The sequence below is a fragment of the Orbicella franksi genome, chromosome 10 (assembly GCF_964199315.1).
Source record: "Orbicella franksi chromosome 10, jaOrbFran1.1, whole genome shotgun sequence".
NCBI classification, from domain to species: Eukaryota; Metazoa; Cnidaria; class Anthozoa; order Scleractinia; family Merulinidae; genus Orbicella; species Orbicella franksi.
The window spans coordinates 28208732-28223045 of record NC_138154.1 but is presented as its reverse complement, the minus strand read 5'-3'; the positions used below and the strand labels follow the sequence as shown (position 1 = coordinate 28223045).

The 14314-nt window shown below is 37.1% G+C and overlaps 1 long non-coding RNA gene across 1 annotated transcript; it reads right to left on the bottom strand.

Moving 5' to 3' along the window:
- Positions 1–409: 409 nt before the first annotated feature.
- On the bottom strand, positions 410–12108 carry LOC145500293 (uncharacterized). Its single transcript, XR_014051039.1, has 7 exons — positions 11269–12108; positions 10840–10945; positions 10169–10632; positions 9772–9849; positions 8530–9150; positions 8109–8200; positions 410–1983 (listed from the first exon to the last, which is right to left on the bottom strand). It is a non-coding gene; the product is annotated as an uncharacterized LOC145500293 (long non-coding RNA).
- Positions 12109–14314: the final 2206 nt, after the last annotated feature.

Below are 14314 nucleotides of genomic sequence, written 5' to 3'. Positions count from 1 at the left end.
CAGAGGAGGTAGCAGGGAGCAAGATGACTCTTTTTCCCTCCTTGCTCCTCCCCAGAGGAGGTAGCAGGGAGCAAGATGACTCTTTTTCCCTCCTTGCTCCTCCCCAGAGGAGGTAGCAGGGAGCAAGATGACTCTTTTTCCCTCCTTGCTCCTCCCCAGAGGAGGTAGCAGGGAGCAAGATGACTCTTTTTCCCTCCTTGCTCCTCCCCAGAGGAGGTAGCAGGGAGCAAGATGACTCTTTTTCCCTCCTTGCTCCTCCCCAGAGGAGGTAGCAGGGAGCAAGATGACTCTTTTTCCCTCCTTGCTCCTCCCCAGAGGAGGTAGCAGGGAGCAAGATGACTCTTTTTCCCTCCTTGCTCCTCCCCAGAGGAGGTAGCAGGGAGCAAGATGACTCTTTTTCCCTCCTTGCTCCTCCCCAGAGGAGGTAGCAGGGAGCAAGATGACTCTTTTTCCCTCCTTGCTCCTCCCCAGAGGAGGTAGCAGGGAGCAAGATGACTCTTTTTCCCTCCTTGCTCCTCCCCAGAGGAGGTAGCAGGGAGCAAGATGACTCTTCCCATGGTTAATTTATTCATATATTCAATTTAGTTAATGACTTTAGAAATCGTAATAAACAAGGTGCAAATGTTTTTATTATTAGTGATTATCCTCTGCCTGGCTTGGAAGGAGAATTACTTTGCATTTAAATTTAGTTGAATCCAAGGTACATTTTTTATTTCCAAAGCGGATTGCAATGCCTGAAGAAAATCGTCAGTGAGAGATACCCCTACACGATGTTTTGGGTGCAGTGGTTTATCTTTTGGCCAGAACTCCTCACTATCTTACCGGGGAATATTGTTCAAAGAGCATTAATTTCTGTTCCTCAAACCTCCACTCCCCTGAATGAAACAATTGCGTGTGAGGAATAAATTTCTTCCATACTCCCTTACTTTCCTAGGAAGGAGATTTGGAGGGAAGTGTAAGTCTTAACCATAATCTCTGAATCTTTCCCTAAAAGTCAAAAGTGGTTACATTTTGAGTAAAACTTCCTCCCAAAGTAATTTTCTTTAAGATGGTCAAGGTTTAGGAAATGGCTATAAGACTAGAATGCTTATTTATGCCCATGGTGGCGACACAGTGTAGTTTAGTCTTACTGCTACTTCTTAACCTTTGACCCTCTCAGAGAAAAGTACTTTTGGAGGAAGTCTAACTCATATTACAACCCTTTTTTGAACTTTAAAGGACGAGTGGAGGATTATAGATGAGAGTTAAACTTCCTCTCCAAATATTCTCTCTAGGAAAGTAAAGGATTATGGACGAGATTTAATCCTCCTTCGCGAATGTTTCATTCAGGGGAGTGGGGTTTTGGGGGACAGGAATCGAGACTCTTCAAACAATCTTCCTCTGTAAGATGGTGGGGGAATTTTGGCCGAAGATAAACTACTGTGCACAATGGCTCGTGTAGGGGTATCGCACGATTTTTTGATTATCTGACGATTTTTTCTGGCATTGCGCTCTGCTTTGGGAATAAGCAATGTTCATTGGATTAAACTGAATTTAAATGCAAAGTAAAGGACAACGACACAGGTTTAACCGCAGTCACCTTTCTGGTTCTGCGGCATATTTTTTTCTAGTTATTTTCTAAATAATATTTTATCACAGGAAGGTATAAGAGCTTATTGGAGTCTAGTCTTTAATTTGCTCTTTGCACCTTCCTTACATCAGCTAAGTTTACTTCCGTTATTTGCGAAAATCTCTATCTTTTTATTCTTCCCTCATACAGACTTGATATTATAAATATTCACGTCCGCTTCATTTGTTAATCAACTATTCCATCGTAACTTACTATGAGGATCGACAGATTTACGATAAACGGAATACAGGTGCTTTTCATAAAGTTTATTTCCAAGCTCAAAGAGAGTTTATTTGAAAGTGTTTCTGCATTTGTCTTTTAGCCAGTTGTTCGCTGTGGTGTATCATTGTTCACTTTCTTTAATATTCCTCAGGCTACCTGTTGATCGAATCAAATATTAACAGTTCATTAGAATGTGTCACGCAGAATCAACGTGTATTATTACGCGATGAACTGTCGGAGTGAGGGTGCTGCTGAGATACTCTCCTACTTGTTCTATATTTTCTTTCCAAATAAAACTTACGGTGCTTACATATATAATGAAATGTTCACAAGGTAACGCTAGCTTTTGGCATTAGAAAAAAATGAACAAATACTAAACAAAATAAGCTAGTTGTTTAAATATAGAACTCTTACTAAATGATTGCCAATTAAATCTCTACACTTTAAAACGTCACCATAGTGTTATCGAGCGCAGAATGAACTGTCTTTTGAGTCCATCTTTCAGCTTTGTCCGAGCGATTATCAGTTTTTTCCCTAAAATTTCGAGTGCTGTGACAGCAAATGGCCTTGTTTCAGCCTTCTGGAGAATTTGATTTTCCATTCAATATTTCTAAATCCTCTTCCGAAACTTCGGTGAGACGAGAAAAAATGTCCCTATTTTGCAGACAATCTTCAACCACTGAATAGTAATGGATGATCGTACAAGATATACCTTAACCAATCAGAATGCAGCATTGCATTAGTATAATCCGGTAGATTTGTACTAATGATAAACAGATTACTGTACCGTTGTCAAGCACAATAACTGTTGGTTATTAATTCTTACATAATGATCAAGAGTGATCACAATAAAACGTTTTCATGAAATCATTATGAAGACTGATTGACTTTGTGAATTCTTTGGTTAGAACATATTTGGACCTAGAAATTTTAAAGTTAAAATTGTAAATTTAATTTTCAAAGTTAAAACTTTAACTTTGCAACAACTGTTTACTTCTGCTGGCATGTTGACACGACCTTGTTTCCTTACTTATGATCAACAACACGCTCTGCCTTGATCTGAACCAGTAGGGAAGAAATGACTTGCCTTTAATGTCTTTTTTTTCCAGGTATTCTGAACTGCACTTAACAAATCTTAAGAAAGAAACTGACATATTCATTTCCACTTGTCTTATTCGCATCCTTGGATGAGCCGTGGCTCAATATTTCTCTGCAAACTGAAGTCGAGTGATACAAAACTTAAGCCCTGCTCCGCTGTGTTAATGCTTGGTTGGATTATCGCTTACAGAAAACAGCACCTCTTGTTAAAAATGGTTTTTTATGTTTTTGGTATCCTTAAAGGGACACAGTCGGCTTTAAGACCGCGCTGACCTGGACACTAGTTTTCTCACTTTGAAAAAGTTCACCTCAACCTGAAATCAAAGATACTCGTCGAGTACATCTATAAATCCGCTTCAATCTTCGCAGTGTTTTGCTTGATTTTCAATCGTTTACTGAGTGGGCTTTTGAGTGGGCTTTTGCTCATCCTATGATAGTTTTTGTATCATACTTGGCTAAAAACAGTATGGATCGTGTCTCTGTGATAAGCAAATTAACTATGAAATCAAATGGTATCTAATGCGCATGTGCTCCAGCTGCCTGTGTCCCTTTAACTTTTAATAGGGTACCACGGATTCATGCTTCAAAAGTATTGATATTATTAATAAAAGAACGTAAAATCGAAAAATCAAAAACAAAGCCTCTGTAATCTTTTCAAGGCACTGGGCGTTTTTTTTTAAGCTTTTCGAAATATATGAATTGATTATGTCGTTCTCAAACCTTTTTATCAGCCTAGCGTTTTTGTCAGTAGTCCGACATCACCAAGTCCAATTACATCCTTTACAGGGACAGGATCCGGTACTTCTTTTTTTCTCAGGTTACGTCGGTCCTTGCAAATTGACCTTGTGTTTTCACTGCTTACCAAAGCGTCGCTTATTTAACTATCAGAAACCATAGTACACTTGCCTGCCAAGGAGTTAAAAAAAAAATATTGCTTCGGAAACAACATCAAAACTCGATCTGCTATTACCGACCAGCTAAGAAATAGACTTACAAATGCGGGGTAAAAATACAGCCTCTATCAGCAATGATGTGAAATAATTTCCTGCTGCAAATTAGTAACGACCTGTTAATATGTCCACGACTAAATTTCCTCACGGTCACGTGTTTGATTCTCGGTTCCAGTTTCTTATAGGTCATCGATACAATTTCAAGCATATCTTTAAGACAGTTGTATTTGTTCAAATCATAGTTAATAGAGGGAATGGTTAAGAATCCCAGCAAACGTCAAAAAAGCAAACAACAGACTAAGAGTTATGTTGGAAGGTCTTTGACTCTGTACATCTTTTTGTTTTATGCTCCTTGACTGTGCATGAATTACGTAATCGCAATGTTTCTATTGGTTAGTTGTATGAGCACACATAACCACTTTTTGCATTTTTCCAGATTTTGTGCAAGGTCAACCTCCCCCCCCCCCCCCCAAATAGCCAACAAAAACATACAACAAAGAAATTTGCCATAATTCATAACCATTTCCTTCTATTAACTATGTTAAAATGTATTGTGTTTAAGTACTCTCTTATCCCACTTTAATTATTGCCAATGCGTCTCGAAACAGGATTTAGGTCAATGCTCTTTCAGTATCTTGATAAAGTGAAAACAATGGAAACTGACGCAGGTCGATATAAATAACTAAACTTGGTAACTCCTTGTTAAAACAATCAGGGAACGTTTTGTTGTGTCAATTAGTTCATTGCTTTTCTTGACGTTCCTGTGGCAAACAAGCACACTCAAAGGTGTTTTATGAATTTTGGTGTACTTTTCTAATCTCAAGTCTATGTTTTAGAGATTTTTTTGCTTTTTACAAAGTCTTAATTGAAAAAAAAATTTAAATCGCCATATTTTTTAGTATTTTCAAACTTTTTGACATATATGCAAAATTTTGAAATCCAAGATGGAAGTCCTTTTCAAAAGCACGATATCATTTTTACCTGAGAAGTTATTGCACGAAAATTAACATTCCTAGATGATTAATCACCACATACTACATATATGTTTTATTACTATACCGCATTTATAATTTGATGAACATGGAAAGAGACATTCTCAGTTAACCTTCACCCTTTGCGTGTTCCAAAATTTGTTTCATTTTTAAGAACTCCATATAAAAGATGAAAAGGATAGACGAATATGATTAAAATTCAAAAGGTTTGTTCAAAAGTTCCAAAGCAAAAATTAAACCTTAATGATAATTATGTTTTGAAACCTTTCCTCAGTAATACTGCTTGTAAATACTTCTTGTAAAATCACGGTTCCTGCACTAAGTGAGATTAGTTTCTAACTTCTGATAATAACGTTGCGTTTTCCAATGCAATAACTTTGTACTAATCTTCCCTATGTCGAATCGATGTGAAAATTATACACTGAGTTGCTAAAATGAGGTTACATCAGGAGCCATAATCGGGGACGGAGACCGTAAGCACGCGCCATTTCTAGTATTGGGGCTGTCCCTATGATGTGGGACAATTTTTCTATTTTCAGAACAAATATAATTGCGCCATCGTGTGCAGAAAGCGCGCGTACATGCTGCGAGGATTTTTGCGGTTGTAGCGCGGGGGAAATGGCATCCGAAATTCCCGACATGTTTTATGCTTTTGGCCCACAACTCAATACGTTTATGTCTGTTGGAATTTTGCTTAAGTATTTTCGTCGTAAGCTGCTCCAATTCGACTGAAATGAGGCAGTGTCGAATTTAGGTGTCCCGTTTTATGTCACTCAGACCAAGTTGTGTTCCGCTGCTTCTTTTACAAGAGTTCCACATTACACCACTCTAAATTTCACATATGCTGAGGATTAACAGCTTTTCCGTAACACAGCAAAAAACTAGTTGGAAAAATTTGGATATTGCAGCGTTTTAGGACTTCAAAGTTTCCCTCCTCTTGCCACACGCTTGCGGGGATTTCGCGAGTCTATCGCCACCGAAAAGTAGTAATAAATTGCAAGTTTGCATTTCGCCTGAATTGTAAGCAACGCTTGATATTTCATCAAGGGCCAATAAGTTTACGTCTGTAGATACGGCTAGGCTTTGTTTGTGTAAAAATTCAATAAATTGTCTGTTGTCGATGAATAAGAGCGCCCGCCGATGCATGTTTTGCACAGTCAGTAAACATGACAAATTGGACTTCCGCAATAATATCTCTAGTTTTTAAATATGTTCAAGGTTGATAAATGTTTGAGAACATATTAAACTGCTTAGCTGAAAATATGTGAATACAGCAGGAATAATCAGCAAAGTTACAATGACGCTTTCTTTAATCAACTCGAATAACGATTTCGATTTTTGTTGGCTGAGTTATCAAAACTCCTTGTCTATTTTATTTTCGCAGTTGTGTAAAATTTCACTACGTTGAAGAAACACACATGATAGTAGCCTTTTGGCGTTGGTGAATATTGTTGCAGAATCTCCGCACAAAAGATAACGAAAGAAATCTTTGTCAAGATTTGTTGACAATTAGCTACAATTGAAAACACCGACTCGGACTTTAAAGTGCACGCCCTGGAGCTATTTGTACGCGTCAGACTTTCCTTCCAAAAACTTTTGCAAACTTGCAAAACGAGCAGAAATAATAAGAAACTATCAAAAACAGGTTTTGGTTATGATTAAGCACTGTTTGAGAAATTCACAAATTACCTCGATACCAGAGTAGAGAGATTTCTTAGATAAACTTTATTCTTTAGACAACATCCACGCGAGAACCCACGACATGTGCGTGGATCCGCGCGGATGTATGTCGTCAGGGTGGTGGTCATTCGTTCCAAAAATAGCAAAAGTGCCCCATATCATTAGGTGCATGCAGATCCCGAGACTTACGGTCTCCGTCCCCGGTTAGGGCTCCTGCTTAGATTGCAGATTGTTTATTTTTTACGGAAAACGACATTCCAAGGAATCGGGAAACTGCGCGTGCAGCAATTAACGTTCTGTGTAAATTCAAAGCTTTCTAAAGTTTTCGATTCTATTTTATCTATTTTCCATTTCATTATTACATTTCATATGTGTAAACAATAGTTTTGACACCTTTTGACCTGTGTACTTGTTTTATTTATCTAGTTTTCTCAGGGTCCATTTTTTTTTGCTGTTCATTTTAAAATGTATCGACCATTACTTCAATTTATCATTTCAGCTACCCTGCGAGACTACATGACATTTCGAAAACATGACATTTCTCTCAAGGCTTGAGCGCACTTGTGCCCGGACACATGTCAATATGTATCGAAACCAAACAACGCTCGTAAATATTTTCAGCCACCTGAAAAATTAATTCTGTTTTCTCTGTTCTAAACGTTAATTTTCCGTATTAAATGGTGTAGCAAGACACTAATTTGCCCTAGGCGATGATATTTTTTCATTCACCTACATGTTTAACATTATACTTATATCAGTTATACAGACGAAAAAGTAGTGCATGTTTATATAGATTTTCGTCAAGCTTCAAACATTGATGACCAAAAAATGATCGTGTTTACCAAAGCGCAATTAGAATTGTCATGCCGATAAAGTCATGAGCTCTATCAGTCGTTATAAATTAAGTTGCTGTTCGTCCTTGAATGCCTGACAATACTATTTTAAAACAAGTTTGATTTTGAGCAATTCCTCCTCTAAATGAATCGCCTTTAAAGTTCATTTGCGGCCTCGCATAAGGAAAGCATTGTTCGCACTGCAAATTATCATTGTACTATTGAACTGGAATTGTTCTCGTAAATTGTCGTACATGGTTCTCTGTCTGCAGCATAAGTGGGTCACTTCCTTAAATCTTCGTTCGCAAAGCCAAGCCGAGAGTAAGCTGAAATGCTACTTTAGAATCTTTGTTTTTCACAATGTTTATACCAAAATAAATTTGTAACAATTACTAGTACAATCACCACGTTTTCATTCTGTAAAATTTGAATTCAAAATGTCAGGAAAAAGCGCTTCAATTTTGCATTGCGGAGAATATTCGGCCGTTTCAAGTTGTCTCTTAAAACAATAAATTGCGATGTTCAACCTTTCACTTCAGTCTCAAACTCAAAATATTAATTTTCCCAATTGATTGTCATACATTTTTTTTGTTAGTTCTATGAATTTGGTAACATTTTCTTTGTAACATACTTGACAACGCAGCGAGGTACGATGAGATTATATTTTGATCACTCTTGGACTGAAACCGTTAATGGTAAACGACTAGAGAAACAAGAAAACGACTTATCTGAAGTAAGATATTTCCAGGCCAGGGTCTAAGAGCCAGTACATTGCAATCCAAAATGACTACATATTTTTTTAATAGGGCATTCAACCTAGAAAGAAAGGAAAAATCAACAAAATAGCTGGTTAATATTGATTGTATCACTCAACACTTACTGTTTTCACAATGTTCTTACGAAAGTTATAATAATTAACACCAGCATGTTGTTTTATTCTGTTAACTTTGGTTCCGTTATGTCACTGGACAAGTCTCTAATCTTCAAGTAAAATCCTTGTTACTAGTTACAATATATCCTGATTCCGATATTTTCTCTCCAACTGAGATACTTAACAAGGGTCAGGAAGGCATTGATATGGTCAGACTCTGATCACTCTTTGGACTGAAACAGTTCAATGGTAAACAGAGAAGAAAACGACTTACCTGAAAAAAGGTGTTTTCAATGGCTGTCAATTTGAGCCAGGCTTCGAGAGCTTACACACTTTGATCCAGCATGGTTACACTTTCTATTGAAACGATGTTGCATTCAACCTGGTGATAAAAAAGACCAAAAAACAACAAATCAAATTACTTTTCAACTATTATCGGATCTCCAGTTGTGTTAATTTCGAGTATTTGCCTCTAAATACACTTTTACAGTGCTTTTCTAGAGGATTACTTTATTGAATTGATGAACAAATCTCTCAGAATCGAGTTACTTTTAAGAATTCGGACATCAGGAACAATTCCTCATTGCCCATGCATCTGAGCGTATCTGAGAGTTTATGGGTTCGAACCCCGTCATGGGCTGAGATGTTCAATTCTTTGCCACACGCTCACCCCAGGATCAAAATTTCATCTTTCACTACTGCCTATTAGACTTCTCTATAGGATACTTAGAATGACACAGTTATTAAGGTGGTCAACGACAAATTCAAGTAAAATAAGGAAAGGGTGAACTTATCTGAATTAAGATTTCTCCAATAAGCCATAGTGCACCAGCGTCCAAGAATCACCCACTGCAATCCAAAATGGCCACACTTTCTCTTCGGTGTCCGAGTTCACCTAGCAAAAAAAAAAAGATTAAACATAAACCGTTTTTTTCATTAACAAATTCGAGTCTTGTTTATAAATTTAATAGCAGACAATTCTGCGGTGACTTCTTAAGGAAGGTATCAATGCTGTTTGGTATAATTATTTAAGAAAACACTAAATTTTTGTTGGCTGGCAAATCTCAAACAAACTTCCTGGTTCTGCCGAGGACGTCATTAAAATATTTAAAGATTTTCTCTGTAAGACACTTTGAAATGTATTGACATCGAAGGAGATTTTATTAACTTTGGACTGAAACCGAAAAAATGGAAAATTTGAGGTGCTGGACTTATTGTGGAGAAAAAGCGTTTCCATCCATTAGCTAGCAGTAAACTACTGATGGAAACCATTGAGTCCAAGAGCTAACGAAGTTGCTTTTCTTGCATTGGAAATTTTCATTCCTTTGTTTCATAAATTTGCCAGAAACCAAGAGAGGCAAGTTGCAGATAAATTTCTAACACCGGCAAAAAATATTTTATGAACGTTACTGCTGAGCTTTTGGTGGTACATTTAGACAACATTTCTCAGTTAATGAATAAAAAACTGCGAAGATAATATCTGGTCTATCTAAACATAGATGTTTGCAATACTTACTGTGTGCCAAAGAACATTAGAGCCACGCACTGTCGTACAATATGGACTTGTTTTCTCTCAGCATATCTTTTTTAAAACCTGCATGAAAAAGAAAAGAGGAAGCTTTGACATACTGACTTAAATTGCGTTAGGTTTAGAAATTTGGTCATAAACAATGCAGAGCCAGCGGTTTACAGAGACATTTAAAGCACAAAAGCTATTCAGGCAGCGTTTGAACGCACAAAGCAGTATAAAATTATTATTTTTTGCTACATGAAGACAGCTCATTTGGTTATTTCCCTCAGGATGTACTCAACATGATAAAAGAAAATTAATTATTTTCTTTTTTGGACTGAGACTGTAAATGATATACCGGTAAGACAGAAGAGGCTAGATAAGAAAATTACAACGAGCTTACCTGTTCAGATGTCGTCCGTTTGCATCAAAGGATAAAACACTACAATCCAAAATGGCTGCTTTTTCCGAGTTCAATGCAGTCTGTGTTCATCCTTGGAAAAAAGAGAGGAGATGTCAATAAAAGAAGTAATTCTCCTTTTATTCAATAGTACAGTCTTGCAATTGTACAATTTTGCTATTTTCAGGCATATTACATTGTATTCGCTAGCCTGAAATCAAGAGACTAGAGAAATGCACTTTATAGTGGTCTGACTGGCTTTCTTTTTGCTTAGAAAATTTACCGCGTACAATCGCGTTAGTTCTGGGACTCTGGTGGTATATTGTATTTCCTGATTAATCTTGCTCTGAATTAAACCGTTTATCGGGGAAACGACGAACAAATAACAAAATTACGATGTACTTATCTGAAATCAGTCATTTCCTGTGGTCAACTTCCAGGTTACGCTAGAGCCCAAGAACTACAACCTGCAATCCAAAATGATTCCTGTTTCATTTTAATTTAAACTACCATACACTAGAACTAAAAAGTTATAGAATTGTAGCAAGGGTCAAACTGAACCATAACAATGCATTTATCGTGATAGCTATCTTAGTCACAATTTTTAAATCAGACTTTGCAACAAGGTCAGATGATACGTGTAAAATAACAATGAAATAAAACCTAGAATTTACCTGAAATTGGAGTTGATCGCAGCATGAAGAGGCTGATAAGGAGAGAACGGAGCTCCAAAGCTGAACACGGCTGCTCATAATGGTTACATTTCCTTTTGATACCCCCCTGTTCGTCAAAAAATATATTCAGTAGGCCAGTCAGTTCGGTAGTTAGAAACCGGCCATATAATGTAACATCGGTCAATATCGCCTGCATTAACAAATTTCATAATGTTCTCCTAGAATTATTTTATTTGAAGTGAGGTAGTTTTAATGTTCTCGCCAGAATTAAAGCAAGTTTGTTCAAAATTCGTTCTATTCGTCAAGTAATTTCTGATTTCACGCAAATTATGAAAACACGAGGATAAATGAACAATAGCCACAATGCAATTATAACTCGAATCTGCCTTTATCTTTGAAATTCTAACGAAATGTTTTGATATTACTTACCCGAAAATGTATTAAGAATCAATCCTGGAGTAAAGGGCAAGGATGGTTGCATAACATCTCAACAAAGTCGCGCTCAAAGGAAACCCGCCTAAATTAACTCCAATTAAAAACTTCACGAGCTGTTAGTTCAGCGATTTTATTGAAACAAAATGTTCCTGAATGAGAAAACAATTTAAATGCTCAGGAAATATTACAAAGGTAATTTTAAAACTGTTGATATCAAGTCAGTCAGATCTTCATACCCTTAGCAACTCAGAGAATCGGAGCAATGGACAATACGGGTCTAAAACACAGGTCACATTCCACAGGTCAAGAGTAGAAATCCCTACTCTACTGATGAATAACTATGCCAAAAGTTTCCCCTCGATCTAAAAAGAACATTTTCGCAGAGTGCTAGGAATAATTAGGGCTAGGAAACTGAATCTTGGTGCTGTTTATTTATCTGTAACACAGTGACCTGTACTCTGACCTGTGGAATGTGACCTGTAGTTCAGACCTGCCGTGGACAATATAAAACAGTTACAAAAACGGCGAACGAGAGAGCTGGTAAGTTAACTTATTTCCGAAATGTGGTATTCAGTAAGAAACTTGCAAACCTGCTTTTCCGATGTGCTCGTCTAAACGAACTTGGCAATTCTTTATTCCGAAAGTTTCACACCCTCCCAGTATTCAACAATTTCTTCACTGTCTGGACGTAAAAAAATTGCTCAACGAAATGGTTATACTAAACCACGAAACTGCGGAAAAGGGCAGGCGTAGCGAAACGAAGCGAAAAGCTAATACGGACATGAAATGAGAAAACGAAAGCGTATACTTATCTGCGAAGGGGAACACATCGACAAAGATACTGGTTCACCTTTACAACACACGACGCTTTCTGACACTAAAATGAACGGGATGTCCTTTGAGACTTCCTTACATACACGATTAAAATTCATTCCACCCGCTAGAAAAGTGTTTGTTGCATCAGAATATTTCATCGAGATTTCTGTGCGTCAAACAATAGAGCATACAATGATATCAATATAAAAATATCCAATAAAGCACGCACTCAGTCGCCAGTTATTTTCTTCTAAAAAAGTACAGGTATTTCAAATGAAATTCGTTGAATAGTTTTCAACAAGTTGACTCTTGAAGTCCTTTGTGATATCACTTAAAACCCCAAGGAAAGACTGAACATGTGTCTTCGGGAACTTGAAATTCATCGCCGCGTTTTAAATGCACAACGTGTCTTATTCTCAGTTGTGTTGGCATTTTGCAGAGCCAAGCCCTGAAAACTTAAGGTGTCAGGTGTTTACCAAGATAGGCACGGAAGGCGTGCTCGGACTATTAGGTGACAACACTGGGACTGTAAAATTGTGTAAAAGCAAAAAAATATAAACATATCAAAAATAATTCTGATAAATGTATTTAACATCAATTCTGTCTTGAATTTCAAACATGATTTGCTACCCACAATGCAAGGATTTGAGTTAGAGACAAAACTAGAGGTCCAGAAAAACGCTTTTCTCTGACTTTCCCTTGATAAAAATAAAATTTCTCTAACCAAATAAACAACAGATATAGTAACGGTTTCTAGCCTGCCCTCAGGGGGTAGCCCTCCTTTCCACCCATTCATTATGACTGACAAGTTTTTAACAAATCCTTTTTCATAGGGAAAATGTCTTTTTCCTGATCATTTCCTGACCTTTAGCAGGTTGTCTAAAAAAACTCGAATAGCGAATAGTGGCGAATAGTCGTCAATAGTCACCGCTTTAGTTCAGCACTGATCTGGGTTCGTTGAAACTGATCACGTGAAAAAGAAAAAAAAAAACAAAAACAAAAACAAAAACAAAAAAACAATAAAATACGAATGTGAAGTAAGTGCTCTGTGCTTAGTTTATCAACTGAAAAGACACAAACGAGCTGCTCTGATAACCGGTTATAAAAACAACAACATCTAAGCTACATCTTGCGTTAATTAATTATCCAAACAAGCATGAGAATTTCAGTGAATTTATTACCTTTTCTTCTCAGGACTTAGGCTAGGGCCGACAGTAAGAAAACAGAAAACACAAGGATAACCTAATAAAGACGTATTTACGCTTTTGCAGGGGTGAAAACATAAGAAATTACGTTTAGAAACACCTTTTGTACCGATAAGCATCCATGCTTTTTAGCGGGAAAATTGGGTACCAAATTCCCTCAATTTGGCCACTATTTGGCACTATATGTCCACTGTTCGCCACTATTCGCCACTATTCGCGACTGTTCGCCACTATTCGCACTATTAGAGACTATTCGTACTATTCGCGGGTTTTCCACACAACCCCTTTGGCAACCCTGCCTGTGAATTCGTTTTGTCAGTATTAATTTTCACAACTTTAGCGAGAAACACTTACAATTCTTAGGCAATTACCATTACTGAGAGACATTGAAATCTACTAAAATAAAGTGTATTTGGTCAAGTTTCCTTCATTGATCTCAGTTGAAATGAATTAATACCAAATGACTGGTCTGGCAAAAATATTGGTACGCAAATCAGTATGACGGATGCACCATTTAGTAACTGTGGAAACCAAGAGAGATTGCATACATTAAAATTCTGTTGGAAAGCCGTCGAATTAAAAAGTTGATTTTTCAGCGTAAGTCGTCAACGGCCGCACAAACGTCTATAGAAAAATACAAATTAAAATATATGTTTTGAGACAGGTTTCGAAATCGTTTTTTACAATAACTGCAGAAATTCGATCTATCCTTGGATTATAATCTGTGATTATTGGTTGTTACGTATTTACATGTTGAGCATTCAAAAATTGCATGTATTCAGAAAATTTCTGATGGAAGACACATTTTACAGGTGGTCTCAAATGACCTCTCTCCCTTTAGAATTATGGTTAATTTAAGCTCATTGACATTTGAGGGACATCAAACATCGGAGAATTGATTTTTATTAGTTGTTGCCAAATAACTCCAATTTGATTTCGGCTGCAAGTCATTGTTTACATGTCACTTTTCAGGGAAGGCGGCCATCTTGCGGGAGTGAGTGAAATGTTATACAGGCGGA